Consider the following 21,921-nt stretch of genomic DNA (forward strand, 5'->3'; position numbering starts at 1 on the left):
TCAATTACATAAAAGAGTTTTTCACTTCACCTAAAGTTACCTTCTTGAACTTTGCAGGTGCAAATGATACTAGATTGTACGTTGAGCGCTCATTATTGCCACAGATGGCTTATTTTTAGCAAAGCAGCTCCCAGAATACTTCATAGCACCTACACACAGAAAGAAATCTACATCTTAAAAAATACAGCGAGGCTGTCAATTTGAACATGCAATTGCATAATGAACTTTATCAAGTACTTATTTTAGGAAGCAAGGCTGTGTACTAAAAACTTTTTCTTGATGCATTTATATAGACCATTTTAACATGTCAATTTCCCCCAAAGATGTCTATATTAGTACTTAAAGCATAAAATATTTCTAAGCATTTACTTAATATATTTGTTTAGTAATTTATGAGGAACTTGACCATTAGGACATTTTTTTTTTCATGGGAGGAGGAGAGTGCAACTCTTAGAAATATTTAGTATGTGATACTTTATATCCTGACCTCAAGAAATATATAATCTAATCAGGAAAAATTAAACACAAATGACAAATAACACCACAAAGCAAAATCAACTGAGTTTGTTTAAAGTCATATTAGTTTTTCTTCTCTTAAGATTTTTTTAGATCTATTTGAACTCTTTCAAACTGTGTGCAAATAAATGGGAAATGAAAGCCCAAGAAACAATGACTTTATGCATTTCTTAGCATTCTTTTCAGTAATCCACACTCTGCACCAACCTCATTTTCATAAACAATGATGCCTAGCAAATATCAGGTCCTCTAGACTGCAGTTGTACAATTTATACAATAGCACATCTCAAAAATACATATGGAATTGGTCTCTTCCCTTTATATCTTCCTTGGAACATTCTACAAAGACCAAATTCTAAAGATGTCCTTCTCATCCTTCTTTGAAATGAAAATCCATCTCATAAAAGAGAACCCAACTTAATTTGTCATTCTTCCGTTTTCACAGAACACATTGAGTTTTATTATAGATGCTTCTTAGAGCTCCTCTTGACATTTCCAGAAACACTGGTCTTTACACATACAGAAGCAGGTCAGATTCTCCCAGTCCTAATCCTCAATGTCTGACATCTTAAGACTTCAATTCATTTCCATCTCTCAAGATTTCTATTTGAAGTGAAGTGAAAATCTTCAGTTAGGAAGGATGGTTCCCACTTAATCTTCACTCAGTGTGTTATTAGAATAAAATCTAAACCGCTGTAACAAAAACTCCTCAAAACACAGTAGTTCACTATGTAGCTATGTATTTATCTACGTTGTAACAGTTCAAGAGGGTAGGCAGACTCTGTTCAATAAGATTATTTGGGGACCTAGGCTGGTGCAGGAGTCCTGCTATCTCCAGCAAGTGGTCTCCAAGCTTGCCCTCTTCATGATCTTTTCTACCATGAAGATCAATGTGAATCCAGTTCTGTTTGTCCAGTGCAAAGAGGGAAAGAGAGTGTCCAAGATTACCGATATTTTTTTAAATGAGGTGGAATTTGTAAGCATCACTTATATTCACTTTTCACCAAGAAGAATTCATTTATGCACCTACTCAATTGCTTAGGAGGCTGTTGAACAGTCTTACAGGACAGCCATGTGCCAAAAGAAAGAGAAAGAGATTATTAGGAAACAACTAAGAGTTTGTACACTCAGAGGTTATGAATCATATGGTTCATTTTTCAACTTTTTTTTTTTTACAAAATTGCCAAATGCAGAGGCAGTTCTTAGTTTTTCTCGTTAGTTTTTCTTGTTGAGGGAGAGGGCTAGACAGTACTTTCCATCACATCCTGACAATATAAAAAGAAACCACAGCTCATAGGAAAGTAAACCATAAATCTTGATACTGTTTTTATTCCCTCCTCATTCTGCATATCCTAAGCCAAACAGAAATATTTCTAGTAGAAGACAATGTATCAAGTGCTATAAAATTATTTGGCTGGAGAAAGTGACAGAAATTTCTTGTTTGAAGGTAGCGCTCAGTGGACTTGCTCTTATTACCTGCTGAACACTGAGAGTTCCCCTAGCCCAATTTGAAGAATTAAAGAAACTTCAATGGCTGTCTGGCAATATAAGTTAGACATAGGTGGAAATTTTCAGACACATCGGAGTTCAAAATATGTGACACAAACTATTGTACTCAAGTTAATAGGAGATAAATTTTTTTTTAATATTTCACAGGAATAAGAGATGCTGTCCTGGAGAGAAGGGAGAAAGTAATTTGGCTAGATGGATAAATATTTTTGGAGGGAGAGAATGAATATCAGTATGAATTCAGTCCTGACTGCCCTGGCTAGTTCTTAGTAGAATGGTGCAAAAACTTGCCAAGAATATTCTCAGGCCATCCAGCCAGGGAGTCTTATCTACTCAACCCTCTAGTTTTAATTTCTAAACATTTTCTAACCATAGCCATTATCTCATAGTTTCCTCCTATCAGCTGTGGCCCTCAACCTTTAAATATAGCCAGCATTTCCATGCACAATGGTAGTAAGCACCCAAAATCCAACAGTTGTATTCCTAGCATGTACTTAGTGACAACCAACCTTAACTTTAATTTCTGGATCCACTACTTTGTGCTAGAATCTCTATTCCTAGGAGATGCTCTCCAGTATTTATTTTCTGTCCCTTCTCAGTTTGGCCATTGTAGACTTTTGTTTGTAGCATACTGTACCATGTCTACATAAGACCCAGGTTGGAAGAAATCTCACTTGCTAGACTAACCATCTTTCTTCTATCCTTCCCTTCAAGAAAATTGGATCCTAGTGTTTTAGGTTCTACAACGGCAGAATTGGGGAACATAGATTCAAGGAAGGTCTGGAGATCTGATAGCAATTAATATTCAGTAAACCAATATAGTGCATTTTCTGTGAGTACAGTTCTCTGTTGAAAATAAGAAGTGCTATTCTCAGATGCTTAAGGAGAATATAGTCTAATTGGAGAGACAACAGAACTATGTAAAACTTACAAATCAAAATATATGTTCAGCTGGTATTCATAAAAACAATGGAAATAAATTTTCTGTGTTTTTTATTGAGGTATAGTTGATGTACAATATTATATAAGTTTCAAGTGTACAACATAGCAATTCATAATTTTTAAAGGTTACACTCCATTTATAGTTCTTGTAAAATACTGGCTATGTTCCTTGTGCTGTACAATATATCCTTTTAGCTTATTTATTTTATACATAGTAGCTTGTACCCTTGCCCCTATCTTACGCTTTCTGCTTTCCCTTTTTCCACTGGTAACCATTAGTTCATTTTTTTCAACCTGTGAGTCTGAATTTTTTTGTTATATTTGCTAGTTTGTTTTATTTTTTAGATTCCACATATGAGTGCTGTCATATAGTATTTGTCTTTCTTTGTCTGATTCCATTGTGTATGTGTATATATATACACCATATCTCTCTATAGATACAGATATATATCATAAAACCACTAATTCAAAAAGATACATGTACCCCAATGTTCATAGCAGCAATAATTACAATAGCCAAGATATGGAAACAACCTAAGTGTCCATCAACAGATAAATGGGTAGAAAAGAAATTCTCTGTAATTTAAAACAATACCTTCTTCCCACAAATGTGAATAACTTAGAAGTGTACTTTGGGATCCAAATGATTCCTATGGTCTAAATATCTAAATGTCTTACTTTTGATGTATGAATATACTTAGCTTTATGATAGAATTAAATTTTCTATGAGATGCAATTTTCCATGGCCATCCTATCATCTTCAGACAAGATATTAATTGCCTTACCTCTTTGTTGGCACTAAGTACTATAAACAAATAAAACATGAAATAAAATGCTAAAAATACATTGAAGACACTGATTTCTGTTCATTCTCTAACTTGTTAGTTTAAATATTGAGAGCAGTATATTGACACATGTGCTTGATTTCCATGAAGTTCAGCCTTCTAAGACCTGACTTTAGACATAATCATGGAAATAAATGCTATTAAACATGACAGGCAGTATGTGTTTCTCTGGGCAGTTGCCTGATACTTTAAGGAGAACAAGGACTGCATCCTCTGGTGGTGAGTCAATAGTTTCACTTAAAACACTACACTGAACTTCGTGTGGGAAGAACAGATTGTGTCTGATTCTTGTTTGTTCCCACAGACTGCAGCATAGTACCTAGTACCTTATAAGTGCTTAAAAAGTGTTTGTTTTTTTTTTTAAGCTGAACTAGAGTAGACTTGGGGTAGTTGTGGTAAGCAGAATAATGCCCATTGACCTACCCAAGATACCTATGTCCTAACCCCTGAAGCCTATGAATAGGTTAGATAGCAGGGTGACCTCAAAATGAAGAAATTGTCCTAGATTATCTGGGAGAATCCAATTGTAATGCAAAGGTCCTTAAATAGAGATGAGGGAGACAACAGAGTCAGAATCAGAGAGACAGCATTCTGAGAAAGAGAATGCCCTTGCTGGCTGTCAGGAAGAAAGCCTTGAGCCAAAGTGTGTGGGCAGTCTCTAAAAGCTAGAGAAAGTAAGAGAACAGATTCTCCCCTAGAAACGCTAGCAAGACACACATCCCTGCTAACACCTTGATTTTAGCCCAGTGAGACCCATGTTGGACTTCTGATCTTCAAACTATAAGGTAGTAAATGTGTTTTTTTAAGTCATAAAGTTTGTGATCATTTGTTACAGCAGCAATATGAAGCTAACACATAGGAGTGTGTTAAGGGGGTATATCCTTTGAGGTTAAATGACCTACATTTAAATGTTGGGTTAGCTACCTTCTATCTAGCTGAGAGTTCTCTTTGGAAGATACTCAATTTTCCAAGTTTCAGCTTTCTCGTGTGTCAAATAGGATAATTGTCCCTAATGCACAGGACTTTTTATAAGAATTAAATAAAGCACTTAAAACAGTGCCTGACACAACTTGCTTTTTAAAATGTTTGTTATTTTTATTATTGTTTTGTAATTATCGTAAGGTTATTTAATAAAGCCAGCTATTTCACTGGCTTAATTCCACAAAGAATTTGAGAAAGCTTTCAGAAAGTATCTATAAGGGATCAATAGAAGGCAAAAATCAAATCCCAATAAAATACAAACAGTAATGTAAACATCAGGAACAAAAACCAAAACTCTTGTACTGAATGATCCCCCTAGTTGCTATGGTTTGAGTTTGTGTCTCATAGAGAGACCTGGACATAAGTAACTAGAATGCACAAAAAGTGACAAGAATCATTTAACTCTTGAACAATGTACTATGAGAACTATGAGAACTCTCAGCTAGATAGATCGTGGGAAAGTTTCAGGGCAGAAGAGGTAATTAGAGAGGGCTTTAGGAAATTATCAGGGTTTAAATAAGTGGAGAATGGAAAAGAAGCTTGTTTATAACAAAGAAACAGGATAAGCAATGGGTTCTTTCCATAGAATCCATCAACAGAGTACCTCCGTGACACAGAGCTCAGCAAGCTTACCCTTTTCTAAACAAATCTACCCACATCACACTCCATCCCACCTCTCAAATATCTTCCCAAATGTGTGCTTAGTCATTCAGACTGACTCTCATCTAAATTTCCTTTCACTCTTCCCAGCTGTATATAAATATTTCCTCAGCTACAAGGCTTCCTGTTGAGCCCTGTTTCTCATCAGGCATGCCTGCCATGAAAGATTGAATACTTGCCCACCCAAGACATCAATCAACGTTGCTATATCCCTCAGCTCAGAAAAGTGGACTGCCTCAAACCTTGTAGTAAGTCCCTTCAACCATAATTCTCTAACCCTTCAACCATAATTCTTGTAAAAGAAGTGGCAACATCTTCCCAGACTTAGCAGTTATGATAAAATATACCCCTCTCCACCTTACTAAGAACCTCTCTTAGAATATGAAAGAACAGGCTTCTGAAATCTTGATCCTTTAAAATTTTTAAAACTAACTATAGTAAGCTTTGACCGAAAGGTATCTAGATTATAGCAAATGAAGTATCTGCCTTCCAGAGTATTAGACCTTCTTCTTGGTAGTTGTGTTAAAAGTAGCCTAGTTTCCAGATAATTTCAGAGTGAATATTCTGAGGTCCTATAACACATATAATAAGAACATGTGACACATTTAAACTTATCCCCCAAATGAGCTGGAAACAGTAGGTCTTAATGTTTGTTTTACTCTTGCCAAGGAAAAAAGAAACACACACATACATACACACACACGCACACACACACACGGAGAGAGTAATTTCAGATAGTCTTGGCTGAAGCATCACAATCAAGTTATACATTCAACAGATAGTTCTTGAGCAGTTACTTCAAGGGAATTGGATTCATAAAAATTAGAAAAATGAAAAACGATTCATTCTTTCTAAAAATAAATCATGAGCTCTCAATCTCATAGTGAGATAGAACCACAAAAAATTACAGCAGACAGGTCCAAGATCACAGCCAGAAACAAACTGTGACAAGTAGGGACAAGTATGACCATTGGAGTAAGGTAACTGAGGCACTGGGAAATAAATTTTTGTTTTTTTAGAAGAAGTAATGATTGACTATTTTTGCAGGAGGGGATGTTTTAGCCCTTTATATTTTCTCCTCTACCCATAGGCAAGAAAAAACCTCATACTGCAGCTTCTGTCTTCCTTTACCCATGTCTTGGCAACTTTTTAAAGGAAGGGGCTATTACCCTTATTAGTCAAGTCCCAGAATATTCACTGGAGCTTACTTTCTAGGGGGGCAGTTTCTGAGCTGTAAAAGGCATAAGGCCATGCTCATAGCTTACTCTTTATTCCATGCCCTTCCTTTTACTTTCTGCTCCTGTAAGGTAAGCATGGGGACATGACCACTCTCATCCAGACAGCTACTCTGATACTTCAGATAGCCTAGATTCCAGAAATGGAGTAAGAAGCCCCTTTTATTCTAGACTTAAATTTTGTGCTATGTCACAACTCATCAGCAATGATGGACAGTGGAACAATAGAGGGTACTTTCCCCAGAAATCAAAATAATCATATTTCCTCATTTGGCTACAATTCCTTGCTCTCTTACTTTCTAATAGGGAATTTCAAGGAGGAGGATGAGTGAGTGTTTGGATTCAGGGATGAAAACCACCCAACTCCATTGTCAAAAACAGCTTGAGCTGAGGCTTAAATGATAAGTAGGATTTTCTAAGCAAGAGGTAGGAGGTGGGGGTGGGAGGTAGCTGGAACAGGCAGCATAAGGAGATGATTTGAGAACAGAGCAAACAGCATTAGTAAAACTGTGAAATAACTTAGGCAGAGTACGTGGAGAAGAGTAAAAGAAGCATTATGCTGTACACCAGAAACTGACACAACATTGTAAATTGACTATACTTCAATAAAAATAAATATATACAAAAAATGTATGCCATCAAAAATCATTTTAAAAAAAGATGGTATGGCTGGATGGGGCTGGGTCCAGGTCAATAAAAATCTGGTTATGCTAATATGTTTGGATCTTATCCTACAGGCTATAGGGAGCAAGTGAAGGGATTTAAACCAAAGAATAGCATAATAAACTAGTCTCTTAAAAAAGTGTCTTTGACAGTTGTATGGATAATCAATAGGAAAAAAATTAGAACAGCTAGGAGATAATTGAGATCACCGAGGTGAGAGTATTAGTGCGATGGACTGAATGTTTGTGTCCTCCCAGAATTCATATGTTCGAGCCCCTATGTCCAATGTGATGATATTTGGAGGTGGGATCTTTGGGAGGTAATTAAGTCATGAGGATGGAACCTTCATGAATGGAATTCGCCCTTATTAAAAGAGGCATGAGAAAGATGTTCTGTCTCTGCCCTGTGGGCAAGTTACACAGCAAGAAGGTAACTGTCTGCAAGCTAGGAAGAAAGTTCTCATTAGGAACCTGATCTTGGACTTCCCAGCCTCCAGAAGCATAAGAAATACACTTCTATTGTTTAAGCCACCCAGTCTATGATATTTGTTACAGCAACCTGAGCAGACTAAGACAAGTGGCAAAAGAGAGAAGAATGAAATTGAGTATCTGACATGTGAAAAATACCACAGATCTATGCACTTCATATCCAATCACTTTTTATTCCCCAAAATAACTCTGTGAGGACAAAATCATTATCTTACTTTGCCATAAAATAAGACAGCCAGGATTAGAACCCATATCTGCCTCATTTCAATTCTTACTCTCTTTTCACACTGAACTGTTTTAATGTCAGAGGGAATGGAGAAAATAATATTGGCAAAAAAGAAACTAGAAGGTCAAAAATGGAAAAACAAATGCAGTGTAGAGAAGATGAGGGAGGAGCCATTTGATTTGTGATTGAGACAAGAAGTGAATGCAGGTTCTCATGGAAAAACCAAGTGGAGATGCCCAGTGAAGCTGGATGTAGTGACCCTTACTGGTGTCCACATCACACAGAATAACATTGCCCAAGGAAAAGCAGGTAGAATGAGAAGAAAATAAGATTGAGAATTATGTCATGGTCCACTCAGGAGACAGAAACCACACTACTTGTTTTGTTTGTTTGTTTTGTGTTTTTGTTGTTGTTTTTTTTAAGAGGGAAGTTAATGTAAAGATTCTTAAATTAGTATGAAGAACTGAAAATGTCAAAATGGAACACTGTCGTATTACAGTACTGTGGAGATAGCAAAAGCACAAAGTAGCTCCCAGCTATAGAGCTGGGAGAACAGGAGATGTTGCAGGGATTATTAAAATTTAGAAGCTTAAAGAAGGGGTCCTGAGGAACTGCTTCTCAGACCTCTGAGGAGGGGTGTGTTGGGTGTCCCCAAGACTACCCTCACCCTCCATGATTCACTAGGAGAACTTATAGGACTCAGAAAAGCTGTTATACTCAGAGTCAAAGTTTATTAAAGCAGAATGATACAGATTAAAATTGATAAAGGGAAAAGATGCATGGGGAGAAATCCCTGAAAATCCAGGTACAAATTTTCAGGTATCCTCTCTATGTAGAGTCACACAGATGCATTTAATTCTCTCAGCAATGGTATTTAACATCTGTCAGGTGTTGACAACCAGAGAAGCTCACCCCACCTTGGGGTTATTCATTATTAGGAGTCTTTAATAGATTTTGAGTTATGCCCCCTAAAAAGTATGTTCAAGTCCTAACCCTTGGTACTTGTGAATGTGGCCTTATTTGGAAGTAAGGTCCTTGCAATTAATTAAGGTCCAATGTAATTAAGACCCTCGAGATAATACCATATTGTATTTAGGATAGGCCCTAAATCCAATGACAGATGTCATTACAAGAAGAGGAGTGGGCACAGAGACACAGCGAAGAAGGCCATGTGAAGACAGGGGCACAGATTAGAGTTATGAGACCACAAGCTAAGGAATGCCAGGAACCACTGGAAGCTGAAAGAGTTGAGGGAGGATTCTTCCCTCGAGCCTTTGAAGGGAGCATGGTCCTGCCAATGTCTTGATTTCAGACTTCTGGCCTCTGTAGTTGTAAGACAGTCAGTTTCTCTTGTTTTAAGCCACCCAATTTGTGGTAATTTTTTTCAACAACCTGAGAAAGCTACTACAGATTTTGGTACCAAGAAGTGGGGTGCTGTTATAACAAGTATCTACAAATGTGGAAGTGTCTTTGGGATATGGTAATGGGTAAAGGTTGGAAGAATTTTGAGGTACATGATTTTAAAAGGCTACATTGCTTTAAAAAGAAAGTTGGTGGAATGACATTCTCCAGGAACATCTACGTTGCTGCAAATGGCGTTATGTTGTCGATTTTTATGGCTGAATAGTATTCCATTGTATAAATATACCACATCTTCTTTATCCAGTCATCTGTTGATGGACATTTAGGCTGTTTCCATGTCTTGGCTATTGTAAATAGTGCTGCTATGAACATTGGGGTGCAGCTGTCATTTTGAAGTAGGATTCCTTCTGGATATATGCCCAGGAGCGGTATTCCTGGGTCATATGGTAAGTCTATTCCTAGTCTTTTGAGGAATCTCCATACTGTTTCCCACAGTGGCTTTAGTGAAGTAAGCCATAAAGAGAAAGAAAAATACCATATGAGATCGCTCATATGAGGAATCTAAACAAAACAAAACAAAACAAAACATAAATACAAAACAGAAACAGACTCATAGACATAGAATACAAACTTGTGGTTGCCAAGGAGGCAGGGGGTGGGAAGGGACAGACTGAGATTTTAAAATTCAGAATAGATAAACAAGATTATTCTGTATAGCACAAGGAAATATATACAAGATCTTGTGGTAGCTCACAGCAAAAAAAAAAATGTGACAATGAATATGTATATGTTCATGTATAACTGAAAAATTGTGCTCTGCACTAGAATATGACACAACATTGTAAAATGACTATTACTCAATAAAAAATGTAAAAGAAAGAAAGTTTGGGGTTGGATAATCACTAAAAAAAAAGAAAGTTGGTGGAAATATGTATATTATATTAAAGGTGATTCTGGTGAGCGTTCAGGAAGTGAGAAGCATACAAAGCTTTTATCATGTTTAAGAATACATACACGGTCATGAACATAATGTTGCTGGAAATATGAACATTAGAGCTGTTTCTGGTGCGATCTTAGAAGGAAATGAAGAGCATGGTATTCAAACCTGGAAGAAAGGTGATCCTTGTTACAAAGTGGCAGAAAATGTAGCTGAGTTGCGTTCTGCTGTTGTATAGAAAGCAGAATTGATAAGCAATGAACTTGGGTATTTAGCTGAGTAAATTTCCAAAGTGTTGAAGACACAGCCCTATTTCTCCCTGCTGCTCTTAGCAAAAAGCAAGAGGAAAAAAATAAATAAATAAATTGAAGAAGGAACTTCTAAGCAAAAAGGAACCAGCACTTGATGATTTGGAAAATTCTCAGCCATTCCAGTTTGCGAAAGATGCTTAAGTGTGTTTTAGAGACAGGTCTGAGGGTATAGCTGGGCATACTTCTACTGAGGAGATTAGGTATGGGACTCAAGGATCCAATCAAACATTGAGCAGAGACCCAATGCAGAGACAGACTTATTCAGGAAAGATCTGTGGAGGACCCTCTTGTTTCATGGTGTAGTTATCCTGACACACGTGGGAGAGCCATGGGTTTTGAGAATGCTGTATCACCAAAACCACTTTCAGCTTGGAATGAAGGGGACAGAGACAAGATAAAATGAACAAATGCTGTTATATCTCTGGAATTCTACAGGGGAAAGAGATAATCCTCCTTGGCTACAAGTGTGATATCCTTCAAGAAAACAGAAGAATGACTTAAAGGGCAGAGCCACCCTTGGTGAAGGGGCTGCCAAGGGGCCAGAGAGCAGAGTTAACCCTTTCCTGCACAAGGGGGCACTGCTTGGTTACTGCTAGTGTCTTGAACTCAAAGAAAAGTTCTAGATCTCTTGGGAGAGGGTAACAACCAGTTGGTGTTAGGATCCCAAAAGGAAATAGGTAGATAGATAGATAGATAGATAGATAGATAGATAGATAGATAGATAGAATTATATTAGCTTCTACTGCTGTGTATCAAATTACCACAAAATGAGCAGCTTAAACCAGCACCCATATATTAGCTTACCGTTCTGTAAGTTCGAAGTATCTGATCAGAAGGCTGCAATTGAGGTGTTGGCCAGAGGTACTATCTCTTCTAAGGCTCAGGGTTGCCTTTCAAGTTCATTGGTTGCTGTCAGAATTCAGTTTCCTGCAGTCCTAGGATGGAGGTGCCTGTTTCCTTGCAAGCTGTCAACTGGGAGCCATTCTCAGTTCCTAGGAACTGCCTTCATTCTTTACCATTCTTTTCTTCATCTTCAAAGCCATCAATAGAGAATCACCATTGAATTAAATCCTTCTTAAGCATCTGATATTTCATGCCAGGAAGGACCATGCCATGCTTTTAAAGGTTCATCTGATTAAGCCAGGCCCACTAACAACATTCTCTCTTTTTTAAAGACAGTTGGTTTGGGATCTTAATTACTTTTGCAGAATACCTTCACAGTGGTACCTAGGTTAGTATTTGCTTGAATAACTGGGAGAAAGTGTGTGTACTTCAGGGGCTGGGAAATTAGGGACCAACTTACAATTCTGCCAACCACACTGAAAGTTTTAGAGTAAATGCCAACTGCTGCTACTGAGGGAACTACCACTGCTAAGTGAAGGTGTATTGCTGGGAGACCCTAGGAAGAACAAGAAAACAGGAAGTAAACAGCAACAAGAAGCAAATAGAGGAATAAAATAACAAGAAGCAAGTCCCTTCTCCTCACACTGGCCTTCCAGTTTTCCCTAGTGCCACCTCCTAGCAGAGTGGAAATATGCCTTGCAAAGTCCTGACCCCAACAGGGTATATATAATAGGGTTTGAAGCTGAGAGGCTATAGTTTAATAGAGGTCCCAGATGGTACTCCTGGGCACATCAGCATTATTGGCCAGGTTGGAGAAGGGATGCAGGTCAGGGAGGGCAGGATGCACGTAGCCAGCTGGGTGTAGAGAAAGAGTTCACAGCAGTGTCAAAGGAACATCCAGAGAGCTAGAACAAAAGCCAAGATGATTGGGGAGATCATTATTCCCCTAACATAGCCAGGAAATTCTGTTGATCTAGATGCATTTTAACTATTTTTTTCTATTGCAGTAATGATCCAAAGTAACCCTAATTATCATATAAAAATGGAAATAAATTGGAATGCTTTCCTTAGATTTCCCATATGACTTCAAGGTAGAAGGATAATGTGTTTGTTTATGTTTCTGTGTAAGAGATTCAAATGAGATGAGGGATGTCCTCTGAGTGATCTGTACAAAACTAAAAGGGAATATAAAAAGTTGTGACAGAGATTAAAAGCCACCAGAAACAGAAAGAAATGTTCATTCCCAAATTCATTAGGAGGTAATGGAGCACGCTTTTTTGGAGGATGAAAAATTGCCTTTAATTTTGTTATTTTATACAACAATTTAAGGCAGTAGTTTTTGAAGTTCAGACAAATTGTGATTTACAGAGGTTAATATAATTCCAAAAAAAAAAAAAAGATCAAAGCAGACAGAGAAGATATGAGAAGGAAATTGAGAGACATGGGATGATATCTAGGGAAGAGCACCATCAAGTAACACTTCTCCTTGTTCATTAAAAAAGAAATTATATGCTTAAATAGCCTGTAATAAAAGCACAAAACTGAAAAAAAAAGCTGTGCAGAGCCTATTTTTAATTCTAGAAATTAAACTTTAAAATGTGCACACAATGATGTCAAATTTATCTGGAGTTTAACAAATTCCTATTTTCTAGAAATTAGGACATATGCAAGTAGAAACTCATAAATTTATATCCACTTACTCCTCTTCTGAATTGAAGAAGAGGTAAGTTTTTAAGGTAACAATGTGATCTCTGATTATTTAATCTGTCCTGTCAGAGACAAGTGTTGTAGGGCTTAAAACCCACCATTAGATGACTGATTGGAAAGAAAACTGTTAGAAGAAAAGTCAACAGTAAAGCCAGCAACAGATTAATAAATAATGTGATTAACTTCCGAGATTTCTCATGAAGATTGTTAGAATTAAGAAATTAAAGAGTCTCATGCTGCTTCTTTGATCTGGCCCCCACCCCTACATCATTGCCTGCTCCTTTTCCCAGCGGGAGTTGATGCCAGCCAGAGTAGCTTCTCTGTTCTTTCCAAATATACCTAGCAGGCTCCTTCCTCGGGGCCTTTGCCTCTGCTGTTAAGATGCCTGGCATACTCTCTAAATCCAGAGCTCTATGTAAATGTCACTTCTACACATAGTACTTACTTGATAATTCTGTATGAAATACTCACTCCACTTCTATGCCCATCCCATCTTTCATTATTGCTTCACCTGCTTTATTTTTCTTCCTATGGATATTCAATACCCAAGCCATAGCATGGGTTTGTTTATTCATCTGTCTTTCTCTTCACTCTAGAATGAAAGATCTAAGAGAGTAGGAACTTACTCTGTTTAGTTTATTGTTGTTTCCCTAGAACCTAAAACCGTGCTTGACCCTGAAAAATCTCTCGGTAAATATCTGTTGATCTCATCATTATTTTAGTCTGTTGCAGTCTGTATTTCCCCAGGACCAAATTTAATATCTTGATGATCATAGCATGAATAGTCCACACTTATTAATGTCTTGCTGTGGATGTAGCACTGAGTGAAGCACTTCACAAATATCTCAGTCCCTACAGGCCTGTGAAGCAAGTATTAGCATCCCCATTGTATAGATAAGGAAACAAAGCCAGAGAGATGGATACACTTGGCCAAGGTCACTGTAGCTTGCACAGAACTAAGCCAGGATCTCAGCCCAGTTCTGGCTGATTCTCACCACTTCTTTGGGTACTCTTGCAGCTGAAATGAATTCTATAAAAAAATTACCTATTCACTGATTTCTGTGTTTCATTGAGGCTGTATCCTTTCCCACAGGTCTAACTGATATGCTCTCTTTGTACCTTTCCTTCCCTCGGGGCTTTTGCTAGTCCCTATGGTACCTTTGTGTGATTTGAAAGGAGCACCCTTTAGGTGGACTAATTAGAGAAAGATGTTTCCAGTGGCAGTCCAGTCATAAGAGCAGAAAATGCCTTTGTGCAAAGAAAAAATTCCCCCTTTCTCCTGGGTGTCCCAGCCCCTTTCCAAGAAATATGGCTTGTTTAGTGGCATGTGAATTGGATTTCAGCAGCCATTTGACTCTAGGACTGGTGCCCGTTTCCCCAGCACAGCTGCACAACTTCCATCATCTTCTTGTACATTTCCCCCTTGCTTACTCTGCTGTGTCTACATTTACATTTCTGTTTTTCCCTAGAACACTCCAAGCATGCTCCCACCTTAGGGCCTGTGCATTTGCTGCTTCTTTTGTTCAGGAAATCTCTTTCCCAGATATTCTCATAAATCATTTGGGCTCTGCGCAAATATCACTTCTCAAAGAAGCCTCTGACAATCTGATCTAAAGATAACACAGCGTTATTAATTTTTGTCTTACGCTGCTACATTTTTCTTTGTGTCAATCATCAGTATTGGCTTGATACTAGGTATTAGAAATGCATTTGATTTTTTTTGTGGGAGGCATTTTGTATTGTTTTATATGTGAGGACTCAGTTCTGCTAGCACATTTTTCTTTCTGAATTGAAGTTAAGTTGTCTGTGTCTGTGAAGTAATTTAATCTTCAGTTACTGCAAATACACCATCTATGTTGTAAGCTGACTGCAATTCTTTACTCATTAACCTAGGACAGTTGAAATAAAGCAAATAATGTCTTTGTCATAAATGCAATGAATTTGACTATAAGATAGATATGTGTATGTTATAGAATGTGCTTATATTAATTTTAATATAATATGTAAACACAAAATTTTTAAATGCTTATCAATGAATTTTGGACACTCCCCATATAATCTCTCCATACTTTGAAAAATATTGTATTTCTTATTTTTTTTTGAATTTTTATAGAGAATAAGTGAGAAAACAAATGACTGAAAAATAGTAAGTGAACAGTAAATGTGAATCCTGACTTTGTTCCCCAGGACACACACACACACAAGGACACACACACACACACACACACACACACAGGTCATAATATACTCTTACACAGCCTTTATCACAGATTCTGGAAAGGCAGAGCCAGACTCAAGAAAGGCTGTCTATTTAATCATCAGTGATTAAATTTATGATTAAAATAAATGAATAAAAACAGAAATGCTGCCAGTAAGCTTACATTTTGATTATATTTTTATTTCTTAGTATTTACTCTAAAGTTACCAATTCTGTGATTCTTAGTTACTCAATTGCTGACGTCTTTAATTCATTGCTTCTAGGTTTGTCCAGTGAGTACACAAACATAGGTCTTTGGAATCTCATAAAATCCATTCTTTTATTTCTTATATAATAGTGGAGGGAATTTAAATTTAGTTTAAAATAATTTAAACAAAAGCTAGAAAAATGTCTGAAAAATAATATGCTGCATAGCATATATTTGTATCCAGTGTACTTAAAAAGATAAAAACTCACATTTTCACAATTTTGTAATGGTAAGAAATGTGACTAAAATCATTTTATTTCCTTTTAGATATAATGTAGCCCTTTTATGATTTAAAATTATGGGGAAAATATGCAAAATGAAGAACATTTGAGAAGATTTCTAGAAAAATAGCACATATTCTTCAAAAGCTCAAAAATATTTTGCAGCTGGTGATGGACATTTAAATGATATTATTTCTCATATGTTTTCTGCAATCAAAATCTCTTTGCTTAGCTGATTCTGAAATAAATGCCAGTTAGTCAATACTTTCATGGTCTTTTAATTATTTAGAACTAAAATGAGTTTATGACCTTTGGTGCATCCAATACAGACTTTGTAATTTTCTTTAGTTTTTACTGTAATTCTAATGTATTATAAACTACAAACATGAATTATAAAGAGGTAACTTGGGGGAAAAGAAAAAGATGAATGGAAAGAAGCATGATTCACAGGAGAATATAATTACCAAATCTTCATTTGTTCCTTAAATTAAAATTTATTCTCCTAACCTGAGTTATTACAACAAATCTCCATGAGAATCTTCCCTTTGCACATAAAGATAGCCATGTTACAATATACTGTGTTATCATGAATAGTAAACCCAAACTCATGAATTCTGTCTTGGTAGACCAGAGATGAAAGCTATTGTTACAAATGCTGTACCAGAGCTGAGACAAATAACTATGGATGAAAACAGAGGATCTTGGTCTCTACTACAGATACAAATCAAACGAGATATTTCTCTGTCTCTTCCTTAGTAAGAATAATACAACCCTTTTGATTCTGGATGAAAAGGTAAAGAAAAACTGTATTTCATTCTAGATAGCCAACAAATAAAACCCTTTATTTTGATGATTGAGAGTTATACTTGTATTACATAATAAATAAATTATACATTTATTATATATTAAACATGTAACAGTAACCCACCTTATTGTTGGAGGATTTGTTCCAAGTCACCAAGTGGGTGCCTGAAACTGCAGATAGTACTGAACCCTAATTTCCACTCACAAATTTAATGCTTTTTTTTCCATCTTAACTCAGCACTTGTCACGCACTGTGGCTGTAACTTTTGCAGTTTGAGATATGACCATAAAACTGGCACAAATTTCTTTTTCTTTTTCAGTTTCACAGACAGAAGATTTGTTCTTAACATAGATCTTTGAAATTCAGCATAGGATATTTTTCTTTCCTTATTACTAGAGAACTTTCACCTCTTCACTTAAAGGAAGCACTTTGCAGCTTCTCTTTGACTTATCCAAATTGCCAGCATCATTACTCTTGCACTTTGGAGCCACTATTAAGTAAACTTGAAAACTAGCACTGAGATACCATGACAGTTAATCTGATAACCCAGTTGGCTACTAAGTGACTAACAAGTGGAATAAGCTGGACAAAGGGATGATTCACATCCCAGGGGGGATGGAGCATGACAGTGTGAGATTTCATCCTGGTACTCAGAATGGCTTGACTTTTAAAGCTTATGAATTCTTTATTTCTAGAATTTTCCGTTTAATAATTTTGGACCCTGGTTGATCTAGAGCAACTGAAAACACAACTGCAGATAAGAGAGGACTATTGTATATACTACATATACTTTATACATAAACTTCTATCACATATATTAAGTATTTAAGTATATGTATTATATAGTTGTATATATATACTAAACTTCTGTAATATGAGATAGCCAAAAACACAATAACTTAAATATGATAGGCATTTATTTTTATCTCACATGGCAGTCCAGAGATGTGCAGAGCTGTCAGGGAAGTTCAGTTCCCCAGGTTTTTTAGGGGCACAGTCCTTCTATGTTACAGCTCCATCATCATTATGGACATTGTCTTTACTTCCAAAGTAGAAACTGACAGCTTCCACATTCCTGTTCTACTCTATAGAAAGAGAAAAGAGAAGGTCCAGGAGAAAAGGACCATCTCCTTGAAGCAGATTCATTGGAAGTTATAAGTATCAGTTATACATGCACATACTAAATGCAATCACAAGCCTCACCTAGCTGCAAAGCAGACTAAAAATCAACTGTAGCTGGGTGACATGTGTCTGTAATAACTCAAAAGAGTCTATTACCCAGAGGACAGGGGAAATGGAGACTGCTGATCTACGTTCCTCCCAACCCTCTCTCTTTCTCTCTCTCATCATAAGTCAAATCAAACTCAAGAATTAGCCAGTGAGATGAAACAAGTGCTTTACCGGCCAAAAAAACAAAATCAGCTTCAAACGAGGAGTCATACATTTTATACTAAATATGAAAAGTGCAGATTCCATTCCAAAAAGCATATCCTAAATTCTTAAATTATGAGTAGGAAGAGAAATGTTAAGAGCTAGGACCTAAAATCCCTGAGGGACCAGGCATGTTCTGCACCATTCATTCAAGCTGTCTTTCATAGAGCAGCATGGCAGAGTAGAGAGAACTTTGATTTTCTTATCTGAAACATATAATGCCAATATCGTGGGATTTTGTGAGGGTTAGCTAGAACTGATTTACAAAAACGCATGATATATATATAGTATGCATTTATCCAACACAATGCCTGGCACATACTAGGCATCTTATAAATGATAAAAGTTCCCATTAGTGTTACTTTAAACAAACATTTACTTAAGAATTGCATTACTAGTCATTGGTATTTAGTGATGATGCACAGACAAAATAAACATCCCAGTACTCAAGGAGCACTCAGAGTCTAGGCGTAATGCTAATCAGAAAAGTAAACAGTTTTAATAATATGTAATAAAAATTACAATAAATTTAAGCTCATTATACTATGTGGTCTCAAAGGAAAGTCACCTACTCAGTGAAATAGGGTGTGTGTGTGTGTGTGTGTGTGTGTGTGTGTGTGTAAATCCTACCAGCTCTATCAATACCATATTTTTTAAATTTATCTTTGAATATTTTTTATTTTTATATTCATTTTATATTCAGAAAAAGAAAAAGTACTGAAATCAATGATAACACAATTGAGTCAAAGATTAAAATGGTCAAGGCATGTCAACTCACTAACCTTTAGCATCAATCAGACACTCATTGTGCTACATTAGTTTACTCTGGGCTGACTTTACAAGAAAATAACAAGTTTAAAAGCCTATTTGAAATGCTGGATATATAACATCAAAAATAGTGGCTAAAACTTGACTCTCATGGAGGAGGATAAGCAGATAAATTCCAGAAATTGAAGGGTCACAATAAAGAAGATACAGAGATAGCTAAAAGTATAGAGATCAACGTTAAACTATTCCTATTATACAAAGCATGAAGAAAGGAGTTCCCAGGTTTATAGAAATGTCACAGAAATACAGCATACCACTGATTCTCTATACCAAGAAATAAAGACTTAGATATTCAACATTTCCTGCCTGGATTTCCAGAAGAGTTAATAAGCTACTTGAATCAAAATCAAAATCACCTGCTTTATCTCCTGCAAAAGTTTCTTCTAAATTCCTTGTAAAATCACCATCTGTAAATCTTTCTGCTCGACATTAAAGTCAGTTTCTTCTGTCTACTGAAAAAGCTAAGAGAACTAAACTACAAGGTAAAAAGTTATTTTTGACAGTAATTTTCATTGTGAATATTCAAAACTTAGCCTAATTTACTGCGTTAAAATAATACATAAAGTATATACTATTCACTACAGACATGACTCAGCTGTATTTTGTATTCAATTTCAGGCTGCCACACTAAAGCAAATATTACACAAAATTTTTGGTTTCCCAGTGCATGTAAAAGTTACATTTACACTATACAGTAGCCTCTTCAGTACGCAGTGACATTATGTCAAAAAAACAATGTACATACCTTAATTTAAAACTACTTTATTGCCCCCAAAATGCTAACCACCATCTGAGCCCTTAGTGAGTCATAGTAGTACTATCAAAGATCACTGATGACAGATCACCATAGCAAATATAATAATAAAGTTTGAAATATTGGGACAAGTACCAAAATGTGACACACAGACATTGAAGTGAGCAAATGTTGTAAAAATGATGCTGATAGACTTGCTTGAGGCAAGGTCGCCATAAACCTTGAATCTCTAAAGAACACGGTATCTACAAAGAGCAGTAAAATGAAGCATAATGAAATAGATACGCCTGTTAATAACCAACCATGATCGCAATAACTAGGTATTTTATCATGTATTTCAGCTGTTTGAGAATGAAAGGGTTGTTACTGCCCAACTCTTGTAGATTTTACTTTCACAGATTTTTTTTTTAAACATTAAAACAGTCAATACTTCGTATGAATATACGTAAGTGTATCTGTGTTTTCAGTGAATAGTTACTGAGCTCTAGGGGGACCACCACGAGACACTAGGTAGCATCAGACACTAAAATATACCCCAGGGACAGAGGAGTGAATGTTATAGACATAGTTCTAGTTTTCATGGAATTAATACCAAAAAGTGACATGAGAAAATCAAGATACAAAAAAACCTAGAATAATTAGAACCAACATCTCTATGGTTGAGGTGTCTCCTCTAGGCCAGAATCCTAAGTATGATCTTTCAAGCCCAACCACAGGCAGTTCCAAAGACTTCACCCAACAGGCTTCGTGAGAGGAAGCTGCCGTCCCCATATCAGACTTGGTACAAAGACACTGCACTGCAGTCTGTAAAGGCAGCTGCAGTCAAGGACACGGTGTCCCCCGGTGGGGCCCGTGCTCTTATGTATGTCTGCATTCCTGGCCCAGAAGCCTCCATTCCAAGGCCTGCTTATTGAGGGACTGGCAGCCACAGCCTTTGTCTGCTGAGATCACCTTATCTGAGAGGACCTGAAGACACTTTTCTCCACTCTGACTCAGTATTCAGTGCTTTCCCACTCCTAGCCTTTCCCTCTCTCTCTACTCCAACCCCAGCCAGCTCCCTAATAACATAAAGTGGCAGAAACCTTTTATTCAGGGCTCCCTCCACAGTGAGTTGATCCTTCCGCACCCTCCGACATTTGTCTGTTCTGACACATCTGACCCTTGCTAGACACGGCTCCATGTGGAAAAATAGTACCTATGGGGAGCCAGCATGTTTAGTGTCTTGCTTATACTATCACAATTAAGTGATTAGAGTTTTGATTGTGGCTTTCCTCTTGGCTTGTCTTGATCAACCACCTGGGTACATGGAAGCTCAGTTCTCTCCTGCTGAGCTCTTGACAATGTAATGCTTTGTGGCTACAGTAAAGGAGTCGCATCTTTACAATCACCACAGGAAAATAAACTAGGCGCAGAGAGGTTAAGTGGCTTCCCCAAGATCATCCAGCTAGTAAGAGGACAAGCCAAGGCACAAGGCCAGGCAGTCGGACTCCAGGGCCCACATTAGGACTGACTAAGTCCCACAGTTGTATGGCCATTCCGGAAAGTGGTGGAAGCCACAAAGAGAACAGAACAAGAAGAAGTGAGCAATACTGCAGACAGTGGCTGAGAAATGGCTCTCTGAGGGCGTGACTTTCAGCCAAGATATGAGTAACATGAAGGAACTGAGGCTGAGAAGATATGGGAGAGGAAAGTTCCAGGCTGAGGGAAATACCAGAGGATAAATCTGGTATGCTCTCAGCACGGAAGGCAGACAGTATGGCAGGAGCATGGGAGCATGGGTGGGAGACAAGTTGGAGAGATGGGAGGTCACCGATTACGAAGGGCTTTGAAAGTCATTGATGAAGAGCTTAATTTTACTGTAAGTGCAATGGGAAATTGTCAGTGAGTTGCACAGGGGGTGCCATGATATGATATATATTTTTAAAAAGATTGCACTGACTGCTGTTAGGAAATGGATTGAATAGAGAAAAATTGGAAGTGGGGACATCAATGAAATTAGTTAGGGAGAAGAAAAAAGAAGATGCACATTGCAGGCATAAGAAATGCCATGCACAAAGTCAAAAAGATGGTAGAAAGTGTGGGGACCTGAAGGAAGTACAAGTCCTAAAGAATGGCTCAATTATCGGGTGCAAGTGGGTGAGTGACTAGTGAGGAGGCTGAGAAACTCATCAGCATGCATCCAAACCTTATGC

Source organism: Camelus bactrianus, chromosome 12 (assembly GCF_048773025.1).
Source record: "Camelus bactrianus isolate YW-2024 breed Bactrian camel chromosome 12, ASM4877302v1, whole genome shotgun sequence".
NCBI classification, from domain to species: Eukaryota; Metazoa; Chordata; class Mammalia; order Artiodactyla; family Camelidae; genus Camelus; species Camelus bactrianus.